At 46.6% G+C, this 22,373-nt stretch overlaps 1 protein-coding gene across 1 annotated transcript in view; it reads right to left on the reverse strand.

Annotated features, from left to right (window-relative positions):
- Nucleotides 1–21,734, reverse strand: part of LOC147700859 (uncharacterized) — a 75,201-nt gene extending 53,467 nt beyond the window's left edge. The window contains exon 1 of the mRNA XM_086929758.1: nucleotides 20,917–21,734. The gene's annotated coding sequence lies outside the window, so the exon portion shown is untranslated. The remainder of the gene's footprint in view (nucleotides 1–20,916) is intronic.
- Nucleotides 21,735–22,373: the final 639 nt, after the last annotated feature.

Raw genomic sequence — 22,373 nt, forward strand, 5'->3', positions numbered from 1 at the left:
CCTATGATGACAGGAAGCCATTCACATTTTAAGTGACTTGCCCTGTGATGACAGGAAGCCATTTACATTTTAGGTGACTTGCCCTATGATGACAGGAAGCCATTCACATTTTAAGTGACTTGCCCTGTGATGACAGGAAGCCATTTACATTTTACGTGACTTGCCCAATGATGACATGAGCTCAATCACGTGTTAAGTGCCCTATGATGACAGGAAACCATTCACATTTTACGTGACTTGCCCTGTAATGACTGGAGGCCATTCACTTTTTAGGTGACTTGCCCTATGATAACAGGAGGCCAAGCTCAATTTAACTGCCCTATGATAACAGGAAGCGATTCACATTTTAGGTGACTTGCCCTGTGATGACTGGAGGCCATTCACATTTTACGTGACTTGCCCTGTGATGACAGGAAGCCGTTCACATTTTAGGTGACTTGCCCTGTGATCATAGGAGGCCAATCACATTTTAAGTGCCCTATGATAACAGGAAGCGATTCACATTTTAGGTGACTTGCCCTGTAATGACTGGAGGCCATTCACTTTTTAGGTGACTTGCCCTATGATAACAGGAGGCCAAGCTCAATTTAAGTGCCCTATGATAACAGGAAGCCATTCACATTTTAAGTGACTTGCCCTATGATGACAGGAAGCCATTCACATTTTAGGTGACTTGCCCTATGATGACAGGAGGCCAATCACATGTTAATTGCCCTATAATGACAGGAAGCGATTCACATTTTAGGTGACTTGCCCTATGATGACAGGAGCCCAATCACATGTTAAGTGCCTTATTATTACAGGAAGCCATTCACATTTTAAGTGACTTGCCCTATGATGACAGGAAGCCGTTCACATTTTAGGTGACTTGCCCTATGATGACAGGAGCCCAATCACGTGTTAAGTGCCCTATGATGACAGGAAGCCATTCACATTTTAAGTGACTTGCCCTATGATGACAGGAAGCCGTTCACATTTTAGGTGACTTGCACTATGGTGACAGGAAGCCATTCACATTTAAGTGACTTGCCCTATGATGACAGGAAGCCGTTCACATTTTAGTTAACTTGCCCTGTGATGACAGGAAGCCATTCACATTTTAGGTGACTTGCCCTATGATGACAGGAGGCCAATCACATGTTAAGTGCCCTATGATGACAGGAAGCGATTCACATTTTAAGTGACCTATGATGAAAGGAGGCATTCACATTTTAGGTGACTTGCCCTATGATGACGGTATTCATTTTCAATCCAGATGACGCCTGCGGTCACATTATGGATTTGTCCCACAGTCCCACTCTGCATATTTAAGTCTGTGCACATGGAGCAGTCTAGGAAAGTGCACTGTATTGCACCAAATACATTGTTCCAGGTGCAAACCTGCCCCTGCACCGGAAATTTTGCATTAGTGAAAGCCCAATCGGCTTTGGAACCTGCCAGTCCGTGTTTCATTGACGCGGCAGTACGTGGGTACGCAATTCAAAGGGTGTCAGAGACCCCCTGCGGGCAGATCAATGAGTGACTTCACCTGCCTACAGGGTGATGGTAGGGGTGGCACCTGGGGCTCCATTTCTTCCCTTCCAAGGAACTCTGAAAAGGGACGCACTGACTGCTTGCAACCTCTATGTGCTGCACAGTCAGTGCGCATTGTGTCGATCTCTTTGCCCATTTTCGTACTATGGCACGGGTGCAAACGCGACAGATTCCTTTGTTTACAAGGGACCACTCCATCTCTCAAATGAGAGAATGCCCCCTTGAGATCATGCCAGCCACATTCAACCGTCCGGATTCCTCCTGAGACGGCCGCTCCCCCACGCAGCTCCTCACCCGCCTGCAGTGGTATCGTAGCACTTGGGCTGCAGACTGATTTGGGCCTCGCTTTGCTCATTAGCTGTAACTGTGCTGCTTGTAGCGCTCTGGCATCGCAGCGCCTGCATTAATCAATTGTTTGTGCCTCGCATTGCTCATTTATTGTAACTGTGCCACCTCTAGTGATCTGACACCGTAGCGCCTGCATCTTAAGTTTGTGCCTCGCATTGCTTTCAGTAGTACTGCCCATTCCAACCTGGTTACTCTGCTACTCTGCTAGCAGCCATTTGCTTCGTCACGTTTGTTGTGGCGCCTCCTTGCTCGGACATACACCCCGCCCTCGGCCTTCCAGCTGTCCCTCCCCCGCCCCTCCCCCTCCACCTTCTATTTATGTCAGATGTCCACACGTGCAGCGTCCACGCGCTGCGGCCGCGCTGAAGGTGCGCCAAAGGTAAGCCTGTCTACGCCCATCCGCGCCTGGACCGCGCCCAGCGCCAGACCCCCTGGCCCCCGTACCACCCACCCCTCCCGCATTACATTCGACGCCACCACCCTCTTAGCCCTAAACCCCGGTCAACTCCCCAACTGCGCCCAAGCCGCTCCTGGACACACCCATGGACCCTTCTCTTGCAACTCCTGCAAGTTCGACGGCACCAGGAACATCTCCTCATCCACTAACACCAACCAGAGATCTGACACCAACCACCTACAATGCATCCTGCTCAACACCCGCTCGGTCCACAGACACGCCATCGACCTTTGGAATCTACTAGACACCATCTCTCCGGACGTCGCCTTCCTAACAGAAACATGGATGAACGCCTCATCAGCCCCAGACATCTCCATTGCCATCCCGGAAGGCTACAAGATCATCCGAAAGGACCGCATCAAGCAAACAGGAGGAGGCATCGCCATTGTTCATAAGAATTCCATCCGCATCTCAACCAGCTCAGACGTCAACCTTGCCAGCGCTGAACACCTTCACTTCCAGATCCACACCGACCCCAAGACCACACTCAGAGGCACCCTTCTCTACCGGCCTCCAGGACCCCGTGCACAATTCAGTGATGACATCACGGACTTTATCACCCCACATGCCCTCCCCTCCGAGGACTACATTCTATTGGGAGACCTCAATTTTCACCTGGAAAAGAGCAATGACAGTAACGCCACCACCCTTCTGGACAATCTCGCCAACCTCGGACTCAAACAACTCGTCAACACCCCCACCCACAATGCAGGTCACACACTCGACCCTATCTTCACCTCCAGCAAACATGTCTCCTTCAGTCACACCACAGTTCTCCATTGGACGGACCACAGCTGCGTTCACTTTATCTACAATAAGACCACAACCCACAACCATCCTCAACCTACTCTGCGAAGAAACTGGAACAAAACCACCACCGACCAGATCTCCTCATCGCTTCTTCAAAACCCCCCTGCCCACTCATCGAACGCCAACCAAGCAGCCACTAACCTCACTCAATGGCTAACCAACAGCGCCGACATCCTAGCACCGTTGAAAAAACGCCAAATCAAACTAGGCAGCAAAAACGCCTCCTGGTTCAACAATGATCTTAAGAAATCTAAGAAACTCTGCCGCTCCCTCGAGAAGGCCTGGATAAAAGGCCCAAACACCAGCACCAAGGACGCCTTCAAAAACGCTACCCGCATTCACCACCAACTAATCCGGTCTGCCAAGAAAGCCGCATTCAAAGACCGACTAGATAACAACGCCCACAACAGCAAGGAATTATTCAACATCGTCAAAGAATTTACCAACCCCTCAGCCAACTCCAACGACATCACCCCCTCTCAAGCCCTTTGCGACTCCCTAGCTTCGTTCTTCCACGACAAAATCGCAGACATCCACAACAGCTTCGACAACCAACCCGGAGACCAACCCACCCAACCTTCTGCCGTACCTTCACCCCCCTTGAACATCCTCAACGACTGGAACCCAATCTCCACTGAAGACACCATCCGCCTGATGAACTCCATCCACTCAGGATCCCCCACAGACCCTTGCCCTCACCACATCTTCAACATAGCAGACTCCATCATAGCACCACACCTCCGAGACGTCATCAACTGCTCCCTCAACTCCGCCACCTTCCCGGAAAGCTGGAAACACGCAGAACTCAGCGCCCTTCTGAAAAAACCAACAGCTGACCCCACCGAACTCAAAAACTACCGGCCCATCTCGCTCCTTCCATTCCCGGCCAAAGACATCAAGAAAGCTATCAACAACCAGCTCGCCGCCTTCCTCGAAACCAACAAATCCCTCGACTCCTCACAGTCCGGCTTCCGAGCCAAACACAGCACTGAGACCGCACTCATCGCAGCAACAGACGACATTCGTACTCTACTGGACAATGGAGACACAGTGGCCCTCATCCTCCTTGACCTCTCCGCAGCCTTCGACACAGTCTGTCTTAGCACCCTGCTACAACGCCTCAGAAACATCGGAATCCAAGGAAAAGCACTGGAATGGATCACCTCGTTCCTTACCGGAAGAACTCAGAGAGTCCGCCTCCCACCATTCAAGTCAGAGGCCACTGAAGTCATTTGCGGCGTGCCACAAGGATCTTCACTTAGCCCCACCCTCTTCAACGTATACATGAGCCCCCTCGCGACCATCGCACGCCAACACAACCTCAACATCATCTCCTACGTTGATGACACTCAACTAATCCTCTCACTCACCAACGACCCGAACACCGCCAAAACCAACCTACATGAAGGAATGAAAGAAGTAGCCGAGTGGATGAAGCACAGCCGTCTGAAACTGAACTCAGATAAAACAGAAGTCCTTATCCTAGGTACCTCCCCCTCCGCCTGGGACGACTCTTGGTGGCCAGAAGCCCTTGGAAAAGCACCCATCCCGACGGACCACGCACGGAACCTGGGCGTCATCCTGGACTCCTCACTCTCAATGAACAGACAAGTCAACGCCGTTTCATCATCTTGCTTCAACATTCTTCGCATGCTCAAAAAAACATTTCGTTGGATCCCAACCGAAACTAGAAAAACGGTCACCCACGCACTGGTCACGAGCCGCCTGGACTACGGAAACACCCTATACGCCGGTACCACCGCAAAACTCCAGAAAAAACTCCAACGCATCCAGAATGCTTCAGCCAGACTCATACTAGACATCCCGCGTAAAGACCACATTTCCGGTCACCTGAAAAACCTCCACTGGCTCCCCGTCAATAAAAGGATTACATTCCGCCTCCTAACCCACGCACACAAAGCACTTTACGAACTTGGACCCGAATGCCTCAACACACGACTTTCCTTCTACACCCCCTCCCGCCAGCTACGATCCTCCAACCAAGCCTTTGCTACTGTACCTCGCATCAACAAAACCACCATGGTCTGATGAGGCACGCGAACGCAACGTCTGCCTCCAGCGAGGTGTGGGTCTGCCTTTGCCGATCTATGGAGATACAATGTTTCCCTGTGCCTATGATGATTCTGTACTTGCTGCTGCCTCTACCGTAGCCGACGGATGGCAGCCCTCCAGTTCCGTGTCTGATACATTGTCTCCCCTTCCCTCGAGGCTTGACTCATTGTTGCCTGTACCATCGCGTTTTTCTATGGATCCAGCTGCGCAACTTTTGTCTTGCTTGTTGACTTTTAATTGGTGGCCTTCACCCTTCCCCCTGTGGAGTCTCTCTTTTCCAGATGCCCTTATGGAACTATGTATGGTGGACAAAGGACCTTTTAACGATAGTCGGCCGCCATTTTGTGATCCTGCTTTGTCTTCTTCTTTCAAGCGGCCATACTGTCCTTTGGTGCACAGGGGGGAGGGCTCTCATGGGGAAGTGTGCTCAAAGTTACATCCACGATCGGGTCAGGGCTAGGCTGTTTTTTGTCACTAACTGTTTTGCTGGCTGACGGGGATGGGGTTGGAACTGCTTTACATATTTCATGGGCACGCATCACACGATGGCTTTCTCCAACTGCATTGCAATTGCTGATTGATTTTGTACCGACGCTTTAGTAATGGACGATATCTATGGTGTGGGAGTCTGTGGAGGGCCGGGATCTCCGGGTGACCTGATATCGAGTGGGCTCCTCCCCACCTTCTTCTCTTTGGGAGTTTAGGTGGATTTATTCTTTCTCACTCCCTATATTATAGGTATTAATGTTATTCTTCTTTCTTCATTCTCTTCCTTCTTCTTTCTTGTCTATATTTCGGGTTCTTTAAAGGGCGACAGGCACTCTGTGGGGGGGGGGGGGGGGGGGGGGGGGGTAGGCCGTAGCCTCCACAATGATGCAGGGTGGACGGGGTAATTTGGTTTTTTAGTTCTATGGGCCTTCTTTTTTCTATTCTCTGCGCTTTCTTAATCTGGTTCGATTCTGGGTCTGGGCTGGGGTTGGCAGGGAGGGGGCGGCGCTGATTGGGGTGCGTAAATGCTGGATGACGACTTGCCGTTGTTTTGCACCGCCATATTGTACTTGATGTTAACTTCCACTGTTGTTTTCAGCTACAACGCCGCTTACCCATGTCGTGAAGCCATTGTGCGGACTCGAATCTTCTTAGTTTTATTCTTCACTGACTTATCCTATGATGAAAACGCAAAAAACTTTAAAAAATTAACCTTCAATTCTCCTCTCCCCCGGCGACATGATTCTTCCCAGTGTAACGCTCATTGATTGTTGAACTTTTAACTATTGCTGCTGGGGAACTGTAATGCTTGCACCTGTGCTGACAATGTATCGTGGCCGGCCTGTCGGTTGTAGGCCTGTATTTGTTCTTTTATTCATGCACAATAAAGGTTTTCAAAAATGTAAAAAAAAAAAAAAAAAAAAAAAACACCATGGGAGGAAGATCCTTCTCCTACCTGGCAGCTAAAACCTGGAACTCACTTCCCACTCACCTTCGCCTCACTCAGAACCACCTAGCATTCAGAAAGCAACTCAAAACTTGGATATTCGACAAGTAATTCCCCTCCCTTCTTTAAGCGCCTTGAGACCCTCTGGGTATGTAGCGCGCTATATAAATTATTTGACTTGACTATTTGACTTGACATAGTGTGATGTGTATTAGAGAGGAGGTCATGCAAGCATCTGCTGTCCCTTATGTAATACCATAGTACCCCCAGGTGTGCAAAAAACAGGCACAAACACTCCTTATGCCAATAATGGCCCATTTTCTGAATGAAGAAGTGCACTCAGATACCAGGGCTGGACTGGAAACCAAACTAAGCTGTGGCAAACATGCTCAAACAAGCCCCACGCTGCAGGAGGCCACGACCAGAATGGGGCTTTGGGGTCTTTCGTTTTTGGTGCACCGTAGCAATTTATGCTTTAAAAGCAGCTTCCTGGTCTTTGGTCTACTGACTGAGACAATGCCTAAGAGGGAGACTCAGACACTGCATGCTCCTGATGAGGAAGCAAAGCTCAAATCAAGCAGACCTGACCTGGGCGAACAACATTTCCCAGGTTTAGCGAATCATTAGCCTTAGGCCAGCCTGACCAAGAGGGCACTGAACCAGGAAGGGATTAAAAGGAATCCACCGAGTGTGATGTAAGGTAATTCCGATTATTTCCTGCACCCTCCCTTGCTGTGCTGAATACTCCACTGTATGATGGATTATGTCACACTATCTTTCTCATTGCGCGCAACAAAATAAATGTTATTTATTTTTGTTTACTTACCTGAATTTGGCCGTATTCCGTAGTTTACTACCCCCCACCCTGCCCCTCCCCGCCCCACCATCACCGCCTGGCAGCACTCCCACCACCGACCGCTACTGCTGTGCTCCCACCTGGGAAATTATCAAAATTCACGAGTTGGGAATGGGTGATTCTGTATAAGATCATGTTTAAGCTCAATCAAAGGTGCAGAACTCAGACTATTGTATTTTATCCCTTCACAAACGTTCCTGCCAGTCGACATTTCTGAAGGGAAAACTACTGTGTCTTTGTAGTATTTGTCATGAAAATTGTAGTGCCGCTTTGGGTACTTCCTACTATTTGCATCTGAAATTGGAATAATGGCCGGATGAGAAAGAAAGTGAGGATGTACTTTATTTCTGATAATGTAAAATATTGTCTGGAATGAACTCCTGAGTTCAGGCAAGCCTTGGTCGAAGAGAACCCCATCAGGTTGATTTTATGTTACTGCCCATCACATACCCCAATGGAATGCTTTGAGTGTGTTGAAGAAATATTAATCCATTTTAAGTCGGAATTCTAGGAGACTTTAACGTATGGGCTTAAACGCAAGAAAATCCAGCCAGCACTAGGGCACTTAACTCGCTCCATCAACTAGGTCGTACCCAGCAAGTGGCCTTACACATTGAGATGCCCTACTCTAGACCTCATTCTTTCCACCACTAAATGGGTAAAAGTTCTTGATACTAATGAATTTCCTTGGACAGAACATTGTTTGGCCCTATTCGACATGGACTCAATGCAAACACATAATGATGCCCATAAAAAACATTTTAACATAGTTAAATGCTGCAACTGGACCTTAGCCACTCCTATGGCTGTTAATAACACATACAAGAAGGTTAAAACATGAAGTTCCTCATTTCGTGTCTGTTTGCATCACTTTTTTGATGCAGCCCCAAAGCATAATGTATTTTAGGATTAATAAGCCATGCAAAGCTCGATTTGCACTGCATAGAAAAGTAAAGCACAGCAGTGCATAGTGCTGCCTTGCGTTCCTTTGCGTTGGAGAGGCATCTCATGTTTGTAGCATGGCCATTCCTGTGTATCCACACATGGATTTTTACATGAATTCGGATTAACTGAAGTCAGTAAGCCTCCCCTGTGCTAAAATTGTGCACTTGCCTGATCCTAGCTTAACAAGGGGAAATATCTTTATTTCTCCTCATTCCTTCCTCTTTCCATGTGTGATGCCCTCTGCAGCACACAGACACAGATGAATAGGTCTCTAAGGATTGTTTTTTTGTGCTGGAAGGTATATCCCTTCCTGCAGAAAACACAATCCTCTGAAACACAGGCACTTGTGCACTGTAGTACAAGGGGGCCTGCGTTGGTGCTAGGCATCCACAAACGTGCCCACGCAAGGAGAGAGTTGAACAGCACCATATCTTTGTAAATATGGCACAGGTCAGCTCTCGACACGTCACGCAACGCAGTGATTTGCCTTGCTGTGTTGTATTGCATGAAAGATTAGTAAATCTGCCACTAAGTGACTACATCATGTCTGTCGCTGATATTAATGCAAAAATCTTACAATTTAACTTTCTCCTCAGAACAACCTCCCAGCACTGCCCGGAACCAAATTTAACTTGTTTCTCTGGTTCCCACAGGCACACAGGTCAGAAAAGGAGAGTTTGAAAAACGTAGAAAGAAGATCGCGTAAATCACATCATTCTTCAGCCTAACTTGATTATACTAAACGGAGGCATAGATGCTGCCATATTGTTAGGACCCAATGGAAACCCCCATTACTCTCAAAAGAATTTAAACGTTAAAAGTTTATTTGAAGACATTTTTTAAAACACTTGAAGATTTGGTTACTCGAAGATTTGAGTTAGCCAAGCTCCAAAAGTAACACTGTTGCTCCCTCCCAAGGATTAGTGGACACCTTACTAATTTTCAAATGTCAGTTCAAACATTCAGGGGTAGATTTACAAGAAACTGACGCATCTGTAGAGATGCATCAGTTTCCCTGTGCCAGCCTGCGATACCCTTGCGCCACAATGGATGCGCTGTATTTAAAATATGGCGCACAAGGATTGACAGATGCGTTTCTGGCGCATTTGTGGGCCTAAAAGTCACGCTTAGCTGTAGTTGCGTCGCAAGCATGACTCAACTCCAGCAATGCATGTTGAGGCCTATACTTATTGTACTGCGTCACTCCTTACGCCTGTTTCAAGCAGGCATAAGGTTTTGACGCAGTGGCGTCCTAGAAGTGGCACAGTGAAATCTTGTAGATTTAACTGTGTTACTTTTACGAGGATTTTCTGTTTGGGAACGCCCCCCTGCATACATTATCCCTGACGCCGGTATATTGTGACGCAGGGCTTTACAACGTGACGCATCTCCTTAGATGTGTAACATTGTAAATGGACTGCAATGTGGCGCATTGTTTAAGCTGCTGCTGCGTCAGAAAAGAGATGCAAGGGCGGCGCACATGTGACGCAAGGGGCTTGTAAATCTGCCCCAAAGTTTTTAACTGAAGAAACCCCACTGAAATGTAATGGTTATAGTTATTTCAAGTAACTATAACTCTTGCCCCACCTTGGACATTCTTGTCATCAATGATGTCAGTTCAGTTTCCATCAGTGATGTCATAAATTATGTCATAAAACATGTCACGAGTGTTGCAATATGTGAGGTCATAAGCAATGCATAGTGATGCTGCAACATATACCTCCAGATGCATCAAGAACCCATTTTGCTATTTCTTAAAAACGAAAAATAACGATTCGCTATTAAGGAATAGCAAAATGCAATGCATAAAGAAATCACTAAAAAAATAGGGATTTCTTAAAATTCCTTAATTGCGACTCGCAATTTGCGAGTCGCAATTAAGGAATACCTCCCCATTCATTCCTATGGGCCTATAGGCCCATAGGAATGAATGGGAAGACATTCTCAATTTGTGAATCGCAATTAGCGAATCGCAAATAGAGAATGCAATTTCAAGAGTGCAGTGGTGTCCAAAGGACACCCTGTTGCACCCCTGAAATTGATCTGTGCACATATGTTGCCCACACACATGTCCTTAGTGCATGTGTGTGCGCAACATGAAACTTTGAAAAATGCACTTTAGTGCATTTTTCAAAGTTTTTGCAAATTACCATGTAGTTCAACTTCATGGTAATTTGCGAGCCCTAATAGCGAAATCGCTATTTTTTAAACTTTAATGCATTGCATTTAAGGAATCTCAATTTGAGATTCCTTAAATGCAAGTAATCACAATTTTGCGATTTCTTAACTTGCGATTTTTGCATTTGGGATGATGCATCCCAAATGCAAAAATACCGGTCGCAAAGGGGCAGATTCTCAGAATCTGCCCCTTTGCGAGCGGATTTTACCTTGATGCATCTATGCCATAGTTACTTGAAATAACATAACTGATAATTTCACCTTACTATAACGTGTCTTAAACCTTTGTATTTTTAAGTGAATTTCCAAGTTTTTTAATGCAAAGTAAGATAATATTACCATACCAAACTATGATGTCACCTTAGCATTTTGGGTTTTCAGTGAATTTCAAGTTTGTTTTTTTCCTGTACAAATTGTAAACGACTTTGGCCCTCATTTGCAAACTTTGGCGCAGGGCAGCGCCGCAAGCCTTCTTGCTGCGCGGCGTTAAATCAAAACAGAGAGACTGGAATGCGCCGTATCTAGGAGGCAAGGCGCATTTCTGTCCTCTTTCCCTGCACTGGCGCTCAATTGGCTGCCAAAGCAGGTATCCTTGCACCACTGTTCAAGTGCATCTGCGTTGTGGGAAGGATTTTGTTTGTGCAGACCGGGACACCTTCCTGCACAAAAACAATCAATGGAGGCAATTTCCACCTTCTACGTGTGCTGCTGAATGCAGCACACATAGGAAGAAATGTGGAGAAATAAAGTTATTTCCCCTAGTTGTGCCTCCCCTGGGAGGTGTAAGCTTTTGACACATTCCCGGGTTTACAGAACATTGTAGATCTGTGAATGTGTCAATTGCCATGGATGTTATGTGGGAACACCCAGTGGCACGCCTCCCCATCGCCTCCCCATCGCAGTGTGAGGCAATGCAGCGGTTTGCGCTGTGTTGCCTCACACCATATCTGCAGAGCATGAAAAGCCACGCAGGGCGGCCTTACGTGGCCTTGTAAATATGGTACTGCACTTTGTGCCGCCATAAGGTCAGTAAAATTGATTTTCTGGTGCTGCACAGGGGCTTGTAAATAAGTACCGCCGTCCCTGTGTAGGTTAGCGTGGATGGCACTGTTCAGATACTATGCTTACAAACTTTGCTAGAAAAACAAGCATTTGAGGTGAGCAAATTTTAGGGTGTCATTTGTGTTATAGGATGGACTATATAGGAGCTGCTCGCCACCTAAACTTGTGAACTACCCAGAGTTCTTTCCTTTGTTTTTGTATATTTTGTCTGGCAATCTAAGCCTAAAAGGGTATTGTTTTGACTTACACTGGGTGCTGTCTTGTGTGTGGACGAAGGTAAACCTCTCTGAATAGCTGTAATGACAGTGAAATCTGTGTCGGGGTTGCTTTTACTTATTCCAGGTTGTCTTGGATGGTATTTTCCTAATCCAAAGCTGTAATACTGTGCCTGGAGTGGTTAAAGGCATTTGTGGTTTTACAGCTCGGCAATCTTATGCTTAAAAACTTTGCTGTATAAATGGCAAAATACCTTGTCCCTTTCTACTCCACGTGGATGGCACTGAGCTAATCCTATGCTTACAAACTGCTAGAAAAACAGACATTTGCGGTGAACAGATTATAGAGTGTCGCTAGTGTAGTAGGGCGCTCTATATAGGAGCTGCTTTTCACCTAAACTTGGGAACTACCCAGAGTACTCTGCTTTGTTTTGCATAATTTATGTGCCACTCTAAGGCTGGAAATGTATTGTTTTCTTATAAATATATGTGTACACACACACCCGTGTACATTTGTGTGTACTTACTTCACATTTTTTTTAAAGCATAGAAATAGATGCAACGGATAGGTGAAATGTCAGTTAAAACATACAATTTTAAACTTAAAAAACAATGACATTTACCACTTATAGTTATCTGAAGTAATTGTAATTTGTGCAGCAAAGTAACAATACTTTCGCCCTGGCCATGCATAGTTGTTATCAATTATGTCATTTTAGATGTTACAGAGATATTATCAGTGATGTCATAGAACATGTCATGAGTGATGTAATAAAGGAGGTAATTAGCAGTACATGTCGAGGGCATGAGTTATATACGTTAGAGAGGCCTGTGGCCAGGCACTGCGTCCAAACACCACAGGTAGCCAACCCGCTTCTGTGCACAGCATTCGATTGTGCATGGCATGGAATTGGTCACAGGCACTTCCTCCACCCCACCTTTTACAGCCTTATTTAAATTTCTCCTACACAGGGCTTGCGCCGTGCTTGTAAAATCTCTTGTAAATGAAAAAAATCTTAAAAGGGACCTATTAGTTACCTTTACTTACCATTTGTTGGCTACCACGTCACTCTAGTTTTCTTGGTCAGAGCCTCCTCCTTGCTTCGACTTCCTCCTGGAGCTTTGCTGTAAGTCCCTGCCAACGAGCTTGGTTTAAATACTGCTTCTTGTGGCCAGTGTCCTTTTACTTTCCATAGATTCCTCCAGGTACTGTTTTTTAAATTTTGGACATGCACTTTTATAGCGAGTGTGTCTCTGCAGTCTCTCTCATCATGACTTCCGCAGTCGATTCTGTCCCCCTCCTCCTTACGTTGTTCTGCACATGTAAATATTACCAAACTAACCGTATTCCCTTTACCTACTTAGGAAGAATGGAACATTAGGTTGCTCTTGTAGATTGTAACTCTCCCGGGAGGCATTACCAAAGATCTGTAACTTTTTTGGACGGGTCCAGTGGACTCCTGGGGGCAGATTTATGAAGGACTTACGCCGCCGGTGCATCACTTTTTCCCATGTTAAAAATGACGCACCGGCGGCGCAAGGCCTTCATAAATCTGCCCCCTGATTTCCCTTGCATCAAACGAAAACTTTTTGCTGATGAGATTTGCACCTGACTGGTGTAGCAGACTCCGAGCTGCCTCTGCATGCACTCGAAGGGGCAGATTTACAAGCCCCTTGCGCCACTTTTGGGTAATTTTGCCCATGTTAAAAATTATGCTAAATTGGCGCAGGGGGCTTGTAAATCTGCCCCGAATTGCTTAAATACTGCTGTTCTTGGCATCTTAGCTCCTCTTGGATTGGTAAATGCCCTGACCGCAAAACACAGACTCCACCAGCTGTGCGGACTGAATGAAACATCCAGGCTTCTACAAGTAAAAACGTGAATAAACACCCAGTGGCAGCCCCACAGCTAAGGCGAAGGAGCGTCACCCCACTGCTTTTAGCAGTGGGAATGAAGGAAAAATAAAAATGATAATAACTGTTTGTTATTAGCATTGAATTTTTTCCTTCTGCAGCATCTCTGCGAGGCAGGGCGGAGCTGCTCTGCTCCCAGAGCAGGGGGAAGGAGCGGTAAGCACTCTGTGAGTCTGCAATGACTGATTGTCCGGCCCTCCCAGGCTGGCAAAACAGTCATGTGTACTTTGCATGTTCTCCACCCAGGATGTATTACTGCCTGCGTGGGGAACATGCCCAGGCTCTCATTCCCTGGCTGAGCACCGAACCACGACGCTTAAACTAATCACAACGCTGCATTGTAGCATCGTGATTGGCTTAGAGGAGCCTCAAAGCCTGGGTGCTTCCTGTTCCGGAGCGGAGGGACGGCGAGGAGAGACGCGGCGAGGAGGTACGTTTTTTTTCCCCTTTACCTTTTTTCCCCACCCCCTCCTGCCCCACGCCCGACCAGCCGCCACTGTGAACACGCAGGCTTCTACAACTGAAAATGTGAATAAACACTCGGTCTTCTACAAGTGAAAATGTGAATAAACACACAGGCTTCTACAAGTGAAAATGTGAACAAACACCCGGTATTCTACAAGTGAAAACGTGAATTAACACTCGGTCTTCTACAAGTGAAAATGCGAATAACCACGTAGGCTTCTACATGTGAAAACTTGAAAAAACACCTGGGCTTCTACAAGTGAAAATGTGAATAAACATCCGGGTTTCTACAAGTCAAAACATGAATAAACACCCGGTCTTCCACAAGTGAAAATTTGAATAAACACCCGGCTTCTACAAGTGAAAACATGAATAAACACAGAGGCTTCTACAAGTGAAAACGTGAAAAAACATGTGGGCTTCTACAAGTGAAAACGTAAATAAACACACGGGCTTCTACAAGTGAAAATGTGAATAAACACCCAGGCTTCTACAAGTGAAAACTTGAATAAACACATGGCTTCTACAAGTGAAAACGTGAATAAACACCCGGGCTTCTACAAGTGAAAACGTAAATAAACACCCAGGCTTCTAGAAGTGAACTTGTGAATAAACACCCGGGCTTCTACAAGTAAAAACGTGAATAAACACCCGGGCTTCTACAAGTGAACATTTGAATAAACACCCAGGCTTCTACAAGTGAACCCGGGCTTCCACAAGTGAAAACGTGAATGAACACCCGGGCATCAACAAGTGAAAATGTAAATAAACACCTGAGCTTCTACAAGTGAAAACACGAATGAACACCCAGGCTTCTACTAGTGAAAACGTGAATAAACACCTGAGCTTCTACAAGTGAAAACGTGAATGAACACCCTGGCTTCTACAAGTGAACCCGGACTTCCACAAGTGAAAACGTGAATGAACACCCGGGCTTCTACAAGTTAAAACATGAATAAACACCTGGGCTTCTACATGTGAAAATGCGAATAACCACGCAGGCTTCTACATGTGAAAACGTGAAAAAACACCTGGGCTTCTACAAGTGAAACGTGAATGAACACCCGGGCTCAGGCGCGCAACACCCATTGGGCTCACCGGGCTTCAGCCCCCCCCGTCGCCTCCTCTGCCCGGGCTAAGATTACACGCACTGAAATGGTGCAAGATAGCATCCGATCGGAGAATGATTTTTTTAATGCTTTCTGAGAGGCCCAGCAGCCCGAGCCAGCCAGCCTCTGCTTCAGTGAGTGACCTCCTGCCCCCACCTCTTGTTTTCCTTTACGGTGGCGCCGCGAGGTGAAATCCTTGCCTGAAGGCAGGGATTTCACTTAAGCACTTGATCGCTTGTGAGCATGGGGTGTGAAGTGCACAGCAGGGGGAAAGGGCTGGCCAGTTAAGGTGATGCTTTTCCTTTGTAAAGGAATTTCTGCTGGCGTCATAGCCCATGGGGTGCTGTCTGTGCACTTGTATAGATGTGTATTTCATACAAGTGCGCAGACAGCAACCCCTGGGCTATGACGCCAGCAGGAATTAATTTACAAAGGAAAAGCTTCACCTGCACTGGCCATCCCTTTCCCCCTGTTGTCAGGCAGCAGTTTTTTGTGTAAGTTCCAGTAACTTTAATGCATTTTTCAGCACAGCATTACATACTGCCTACATATCTAGGGGCCATATGTATCAAGCCATTTAGCATTCGCAAAGGCCGAAATTCTGCGAATTTCGGCCTTTGCGAATGCTAAATACCTAAATGGTATGTATCAAACATTTTTGCATCAAAATAAGGAATCGCAAAAATTGCTATTCCTTATTTTGCGATTGCACTTAAGGAATCGCAAATTTTGCGATTCCTTAAATGCAATGTATCAGAGAAAAAAAAAGAAAAAAATGCCATTAAGGAATCGCAAATTGCCACCAACTTCCAGTTGGTGGTAAGTTGCAAATTCTTTTAATAATGCTTTTTTCAAACAAACCAAAGGTGCCATATGACGCCCATACATGCCCTTAGGGCATGTATGTGCGCCATATGCCCCCAAATGTCTTTTTCAGGGGTGCAGCAGGGTGTTCTTGAGACACCCCTGCACCCTTGAAAAAATTCCTAATTTGCGATTAGCTAATTGCTAATCGCAAATTGCCCCTTCATTCCTATGGGCCTCCTGGCCCATAGAAATGAATGGGTAATTTGCAATTAGCAATTTGCTAATCGCAAATTAGGAATGGTAAGGAATCGCTATATAAAAGCGATTTTGTTCATACATACCATTTTGCATTTCCAAAATAGCGATTCCTTAAAATTCGCTATTTTGGAAATGCAAATTGGTTTGATGATACATATGGCCCAAATTGAGAATGTCTTCCCATTCATTCCTATAGGCCTCTAGGCCCATAGGAATGAATGGAGAGGGTTTCCGTAATTGTGAATCGCACTTTGCGATTCACAATTATGGAATATGTAGGATTCACAATTTTTTTTGCAAATCCTACATACATCTCGTTTTGCCATTCTCAAATAGCGATTCTCTAAAATTTGCTATTTGAGAATAGCAAAACCAAACTTTCATACATATGCCCCTTGGTTACTGTGAATGTTGTTCTTGACTTACATACATAGAAACGTCAAAGAGGACAGTCCCCTCCAAATATGCAAATGTAGTGTAAGTTTGTAGTGTTCATTTTTTTTTGGGGTGCTAGTGGGTAATTTTAGAGTTCAGGGTGGGTGTGGGTTTTAGGGTGCCAGGGAGTAATTTTATGGTTCAGGGTGGGTTACGGGTGGGTTACGGATTGGCGTGCCAGGGGGTAATTTTAGGGTTCTGAGCGGGTATGTGTTTTGGTGTGCCAGGGGTAATTTTAGGGTTCAGGGCAGGTGTGAGTTTTGGGGTGTCAGGGGGCAATTTTAGGGTTCAGGGTGGGTATGGGTTATGGGGTGCCAGGGGGGAATTTATGGTTCAGGGTGGGTATGGGTTATGGGGTGCCGGGGGGAATTTATGGTTCAGCATGGGTATGGGTTTTGGGGTGCCAGGGGTAATTTTAGGGTTTAGGGCAGGTGTGGGTTTTGGGATGTCAGGGGGCTATTTTAGGGTTCAGGGTGGGTATGGGGTGCCAGGGGACATTTTAGGGTTCAGCGTGGGTATGTGTTTTGGTGTGCAAGGGGTAATTTTAGGGTTCAGGGCAGGTGTGGGTTTTGGGGTGTCAGGGGGCAATTTTAGGGTTCAGGGTGGGTATAGGTTATGGGGTGCCAGCGGGGAATTTATGGTTCAGGGTGGGTATGGGGTGCCAGGGGACATTTTAGGGTTCAGCGTGGGTATGTGTTTTGGTGTGCCAGGGGTAATTTTAGGGTTCATGGGTATGGGGTTTGGGGTGCCAGGGGTAATTGTAAGGTTCAGGGTGGGTGTGGGTTTTGAGGTGCCATGGGATTAATTTTAGGGTTCAGCGTGGGTATGTGTTTTATAGTGCCAGGGGTAATTTTAGGGTTTAGGGCAGGTGTGGGTTTGGGATGTCAGGGGGCTATTTTAGGGTTCATGGTCTGTATGGGTTATGGGGTGCCAGATGGGAATTTATGGTTCAGCATGGGTATGGGTTTTGGGGTGCCTGGGGTAATTTTAAGGTTCAGGGTGGGTTTGGATTTTGGGGGGCAAGGGGGAATTTATGGTTCAGCATGGGTATGGTTTCTGGGGTGCCAGGGGTAATTTAAGGTTCAGGGCGGGTATGGGTTTTGGGGCTCCAGGGGGGTGATTTTAGAGTTCAGGGTGGTATTGGGTTTTGGGGTGCCAGGGGGTAATTTTAGGGTGTGGGGTGGGTATGGGTTTTGGGGTTCCGGGGAGGGATAATTTTAGAGATAGGATGGGTATGGGTTTTGGGGTGCCAGGGGTAATTACAGATTTCAGGGCGGGTATGGGTTTTAGGGTGTGAAGGGGTTAATTTTAGGGTTCAGCGTGGGTATGTGTTTTGGTGTGCCAGGGGTAATTTTAAGATTCAGGGTGAGTATGGGTTTTGGGGGGCAATGCATCAAACTAACAAAAATGTGTGCTTTAATTGTTGTCCAGTTTCAAATGTAGAATTCACCACATTTTTTTCTCAGCTTGACCTGAGCATTAACCGATCCTGATTATCTGTCATTTTAGCTCCGCCCCATTGATTTACATTAGCCACACCCCTTCCTCTGCCATGTTAGCCCCCCCCAAAATTAAGACCTAGTTTCGCCCCTGCCCGGGCTTCTACAAGTGAAAACGTGAATAAACACCCGATTTTCTATAAGTGAAGATACGTTCGTAGACTACTGTTGTTGTTCCAAGATGTCTTGTTTTTGCGTGTGCACACAACTAATTGAAAACACTATGACAAAAACACTTTTTTTCAATAACATTACTAATAAAACTTGTTTTTATAATAACATCTTGCAAAGTACTATTTGGTTTGATACTTTTGCCTGCATTTCTCAAAGGAAACCATTTTTTTATGGATACAAATTCCTTTCCTGACAGAGCTTTGGTATATACCGGGCAAATCCTGCCTGGTGTCTGGTATCCTACAAGAAAAAAGCACATTACCATTATCTGGGTGATGCTTGCCCATTAACGCTTTTGATGGTGCAGGGTCGCTGTAGTTATCATATATTATTTTTGTAACAATTCATTGAAATCCGCTCTACTGAGTGATTCAGAAGCCATAACACAAATTCATCCGATTTCGAGGGCGGCCATTTAAGCTCCGGGAGGACATCCCGTTGTCAAGGCATGTGGGCTTAGATAACTGTGGTGACAGAGGACAGTGGCTTTTCTGCTGCTGCCTGAGGATAGCATTATATTTACATATAGTCTGTGATTAAAACCAGGGCTTTAAGTGGGGAAAAAAACTGGGGGTGCTCTAAAAGGGGCGTGGCACATTTCTTAAATGGGTGTGGCCAATCCGAGTAGGGGCGTGGTCTAAATTAAGATAACTAGCTTTGTGGGCTTAAGAAAATCATGAAGTCACATCCAGCAAAGGATAATAAAATAGGCAAAAAGGTATATTTATTAAGTATAAGCCATAAAATACCAAACGCTTTAAAAAAATTAAAAATGATTTACATTACTTAGAAATCTGTTGAGGATTTCCCAAAACCCTTGAAGATATTCACTGTGTCTATTTTGCTGGGGTTTCTCATAACAATTTTCTACAGCAGACCGTCTACCTTTTGCTAACCAACTCTTTACATACAGCTTTGCGTCAAATGTTTCAAGTGGAGGACCATTGAGTTTTACACATAAGCATGACGAAATGGTCTCTACAAGAAGAGAGGCCCTTGTTGGACAAGCAATTAAGTTCATTGCGCTGAAACCTCTCTCGCAATCCGCATTACTTGCTGGCAGGGTTTCCATGAAAACTACTAACTTTTTTAATGCTTCAGGGGTTTTCTTTCCACCATAATCTTTGAAAAATCTAAAAACTTGGATAGTATCTCTTGCTGGCAGCTAAAACTCTGAACACAGGTTCTAGATATCTGTTTCCCCATAAAGAATGCATTCATCACCAGAAGGCAAGTTGCATCTAGCACACTGAAGCTGGCTATAAGTTTTTTCTCAGAATCCGGGGCACATCGTTTATTGATATTTACAGAGAGACTTTGGTATAACTGATTTTGATTATGGGCAACAGAGTTACTTCTGCTGAAAATAGAGCCCCCTAGAAACCCCTTTCGAGGCCCCCCCAAAAACTGGGGGTGCTCAGACCCCCACAGACCCCCCCCCCACTTAAAGCCCTGATTAAAACTCAGAAGCTACGAGCGACACACACAGATCTTTACAGCAGCTGCAAAACCTGCTGAGCTATCTTCTTGTTGACTTCAGCATCAGGTACAGTGGCGTGGCTTTGGCCTGTTTCTGACTGTAATCTCCTTTGGCCTAATAGATTAGTCCAACCCTGTTAAACTCCCCGTCCTGGTATTGTGTAAACGTCTGCAATTGGCCAATATAATATAACCAGGGTTAACGTCATGTTTTGCAAACACCTGATGTGAACAGGGGACTAAAGAGGATGTGTTTTAGAAAGTGCATTCTGCTATGCCCTTCCAGCTTAACAGCATGGTGATTCACTGGTAGTATTGATTAACAATTCAGATGCACACTTGTTATCGACTTCAGAAGAATGAGCGTCTGAATTGGCCTACTCCGGATTCACAAGTGCAGGTTGCACAAAGTTCTTAGCAGATGCATGAACCCGTTGAGCTATTTAACTGCTTTCGAGGCAACACGGGATAAAAGGAGGGGGTCAAATATGCCTGTAATTTCCATGTTAAACAACCTTTTCCGCCTTGGATCGCCAAAGGTGAGATTTGCAGGCCTTTCAAGCGCTGGGAGCACAGCCCAGCGTCAAGGCGCCTGGGCTTAGATAATCGGTGACAGAGGGCAGTGGCTTTCCAGCTGCTGCCTCAGGATAGCACTATTATGGGTCATATGCACAAGGGAAGTGGTGGAAAGAGGCGTTAGCCTTCCTGGCTTATCACCTCACTCCGCCACTTCAGAAACGCAAAGAAGAAAGTTAGAAAGAAGGTTAGGATGAGATTGAAAGAGAAAAAGGGAAGATGAGAAAGAGCCAAAGAAAGAGAAGGAGAGAGAATAGGACCCCTACAAAAGAGATGTAGCTCACACACCTGTAGGCAGTGGTGTCTTCTGGTCTGCTGCAGTTCTTTGGAGAATGTCCCCTCTTTAATCTCTTCTCTTTTCTTCCCTTTTCGTCTCTTCTCCTCCTCTCTGCCCTTTCCCAGCCCCTGGAGTTTTCCCCCTTTGCCCCTCTGCTCGCCCTCTCTGTCCTTTCCTTGGGGTTCTTTCCACTCTGCCCTTTCCCTGTCCCCTGGAGTTTTCCCCCTTTGCCCCTCTGCTCGCCCTCTCTGTCCTTTCCTTGGGGTTCTTTCCACTCTGCCCTTTCCCTGTCCCCTGGAGTTTGTTTCTCTTTTCTCCTCTGGTCCCCTGCTCTGTCCTTTCCCTCCCCCTGGAGTTTCTTTCCCTTCTCTTCTCCTCCTCTCTGCCCTTTCCCTGCCCCTGGAGTTCTCCCCCTTTGCCCCTCTGCTCCCCCTCTCTGTCCTTTCCTTGGGGTTCTTTCCTCTCTGTCCTTTCCCTGCCCCCTGGAGTTTCTTTCCCCTCTTCTCTCCCCTTTCCCTCCCCCTGGAGTTTCTTTCCCTTCTCTTCTCCTCCTCTCTGCCCTTCTCCCTCCCCCTGGAGTTTGTTTCTCTTTTCCCCTCTGGTCCCCTGCTCTGTCCTTTCCCTGTCCCCTGTAGTTTCTTCCCCTCGCTGTTCCTTCCCACCTCCTGGAGTTTCTTTTCCTTCTCTTCTCGTCCTCTCTGCCCTTCTCCCCACCCTGGCGTTTGTTTCCCTGTTGTCCCTGCTGCTCCCCTGTCAGAGTGGAGCTGGCAGGAGAGAGCCACCTTCCTTGGCAGGGAGGACCCACCCCCCCAGAGAGGCCCTGTCCTCCTCCAAGTCACGGGAACATGTCCAAAGTCCCTGCACTTAGACGGCATCCATGATAACAGCGCGTCTTCACCTGCACTTAGTGGCCTTGTGTAAGCACAGCGCTTGGCCTGGCGCCAAGAGGCCTGACCGCCCAGGCGCTAGGTTTACTGCTCTGTACCAGGCGGTTAATGTTTACCAGGCTTGGCTGCAGGCTCACAAACACGCCAGAGGGATTACATTCGCCCTTGGCCGCATGCGCCAAGAGATACCAGCTCTCTAGCGCGCTTTTACCCGCGTGGGGAGCGAGGCGCTACTGGAAAAGTTACTATGTTATGCTATATCATTTATAGAGCCCATAGCTGCCCCAACAAGGGGGCTTCTTAGCGCTGGACCCACAGAATGCAAGAACTGCAACTGATGGCTAATCAGAGGGTAAAAGAGGGAGGGGTGCTGAGTGGAGAAAAGCCATGTCTTCAGAGACATCTTATCAATGTTGGAAGGCCGCCCTCCAGACATATTAACCAAAGAACTAACTTACCTCAGGCGCCTAGAGGCGGGAAAGTCCCAGAATTAATAGGGACAGCCAAGCCAGGTCCGAGCCAGGGGTCACCTTAGCCCTAGAATCCAAAGTGCCTTGGGGTTATCTACTGACTCACCTTGT

The sequence above is a fragment of the Lissotriton vulgaris genome, chromosome 7 (assembly GCF_964263255.1).
Source record: "Lissotriton vulgaris chromosome 7, aLisVul1.2, whole genome shotgun sequence".
NCBI lineage: Eukaryota > Metazoa > Chordata > Amphibia > Caudata > Salamandridae > Lissotriton > Lissotriton vulgaris.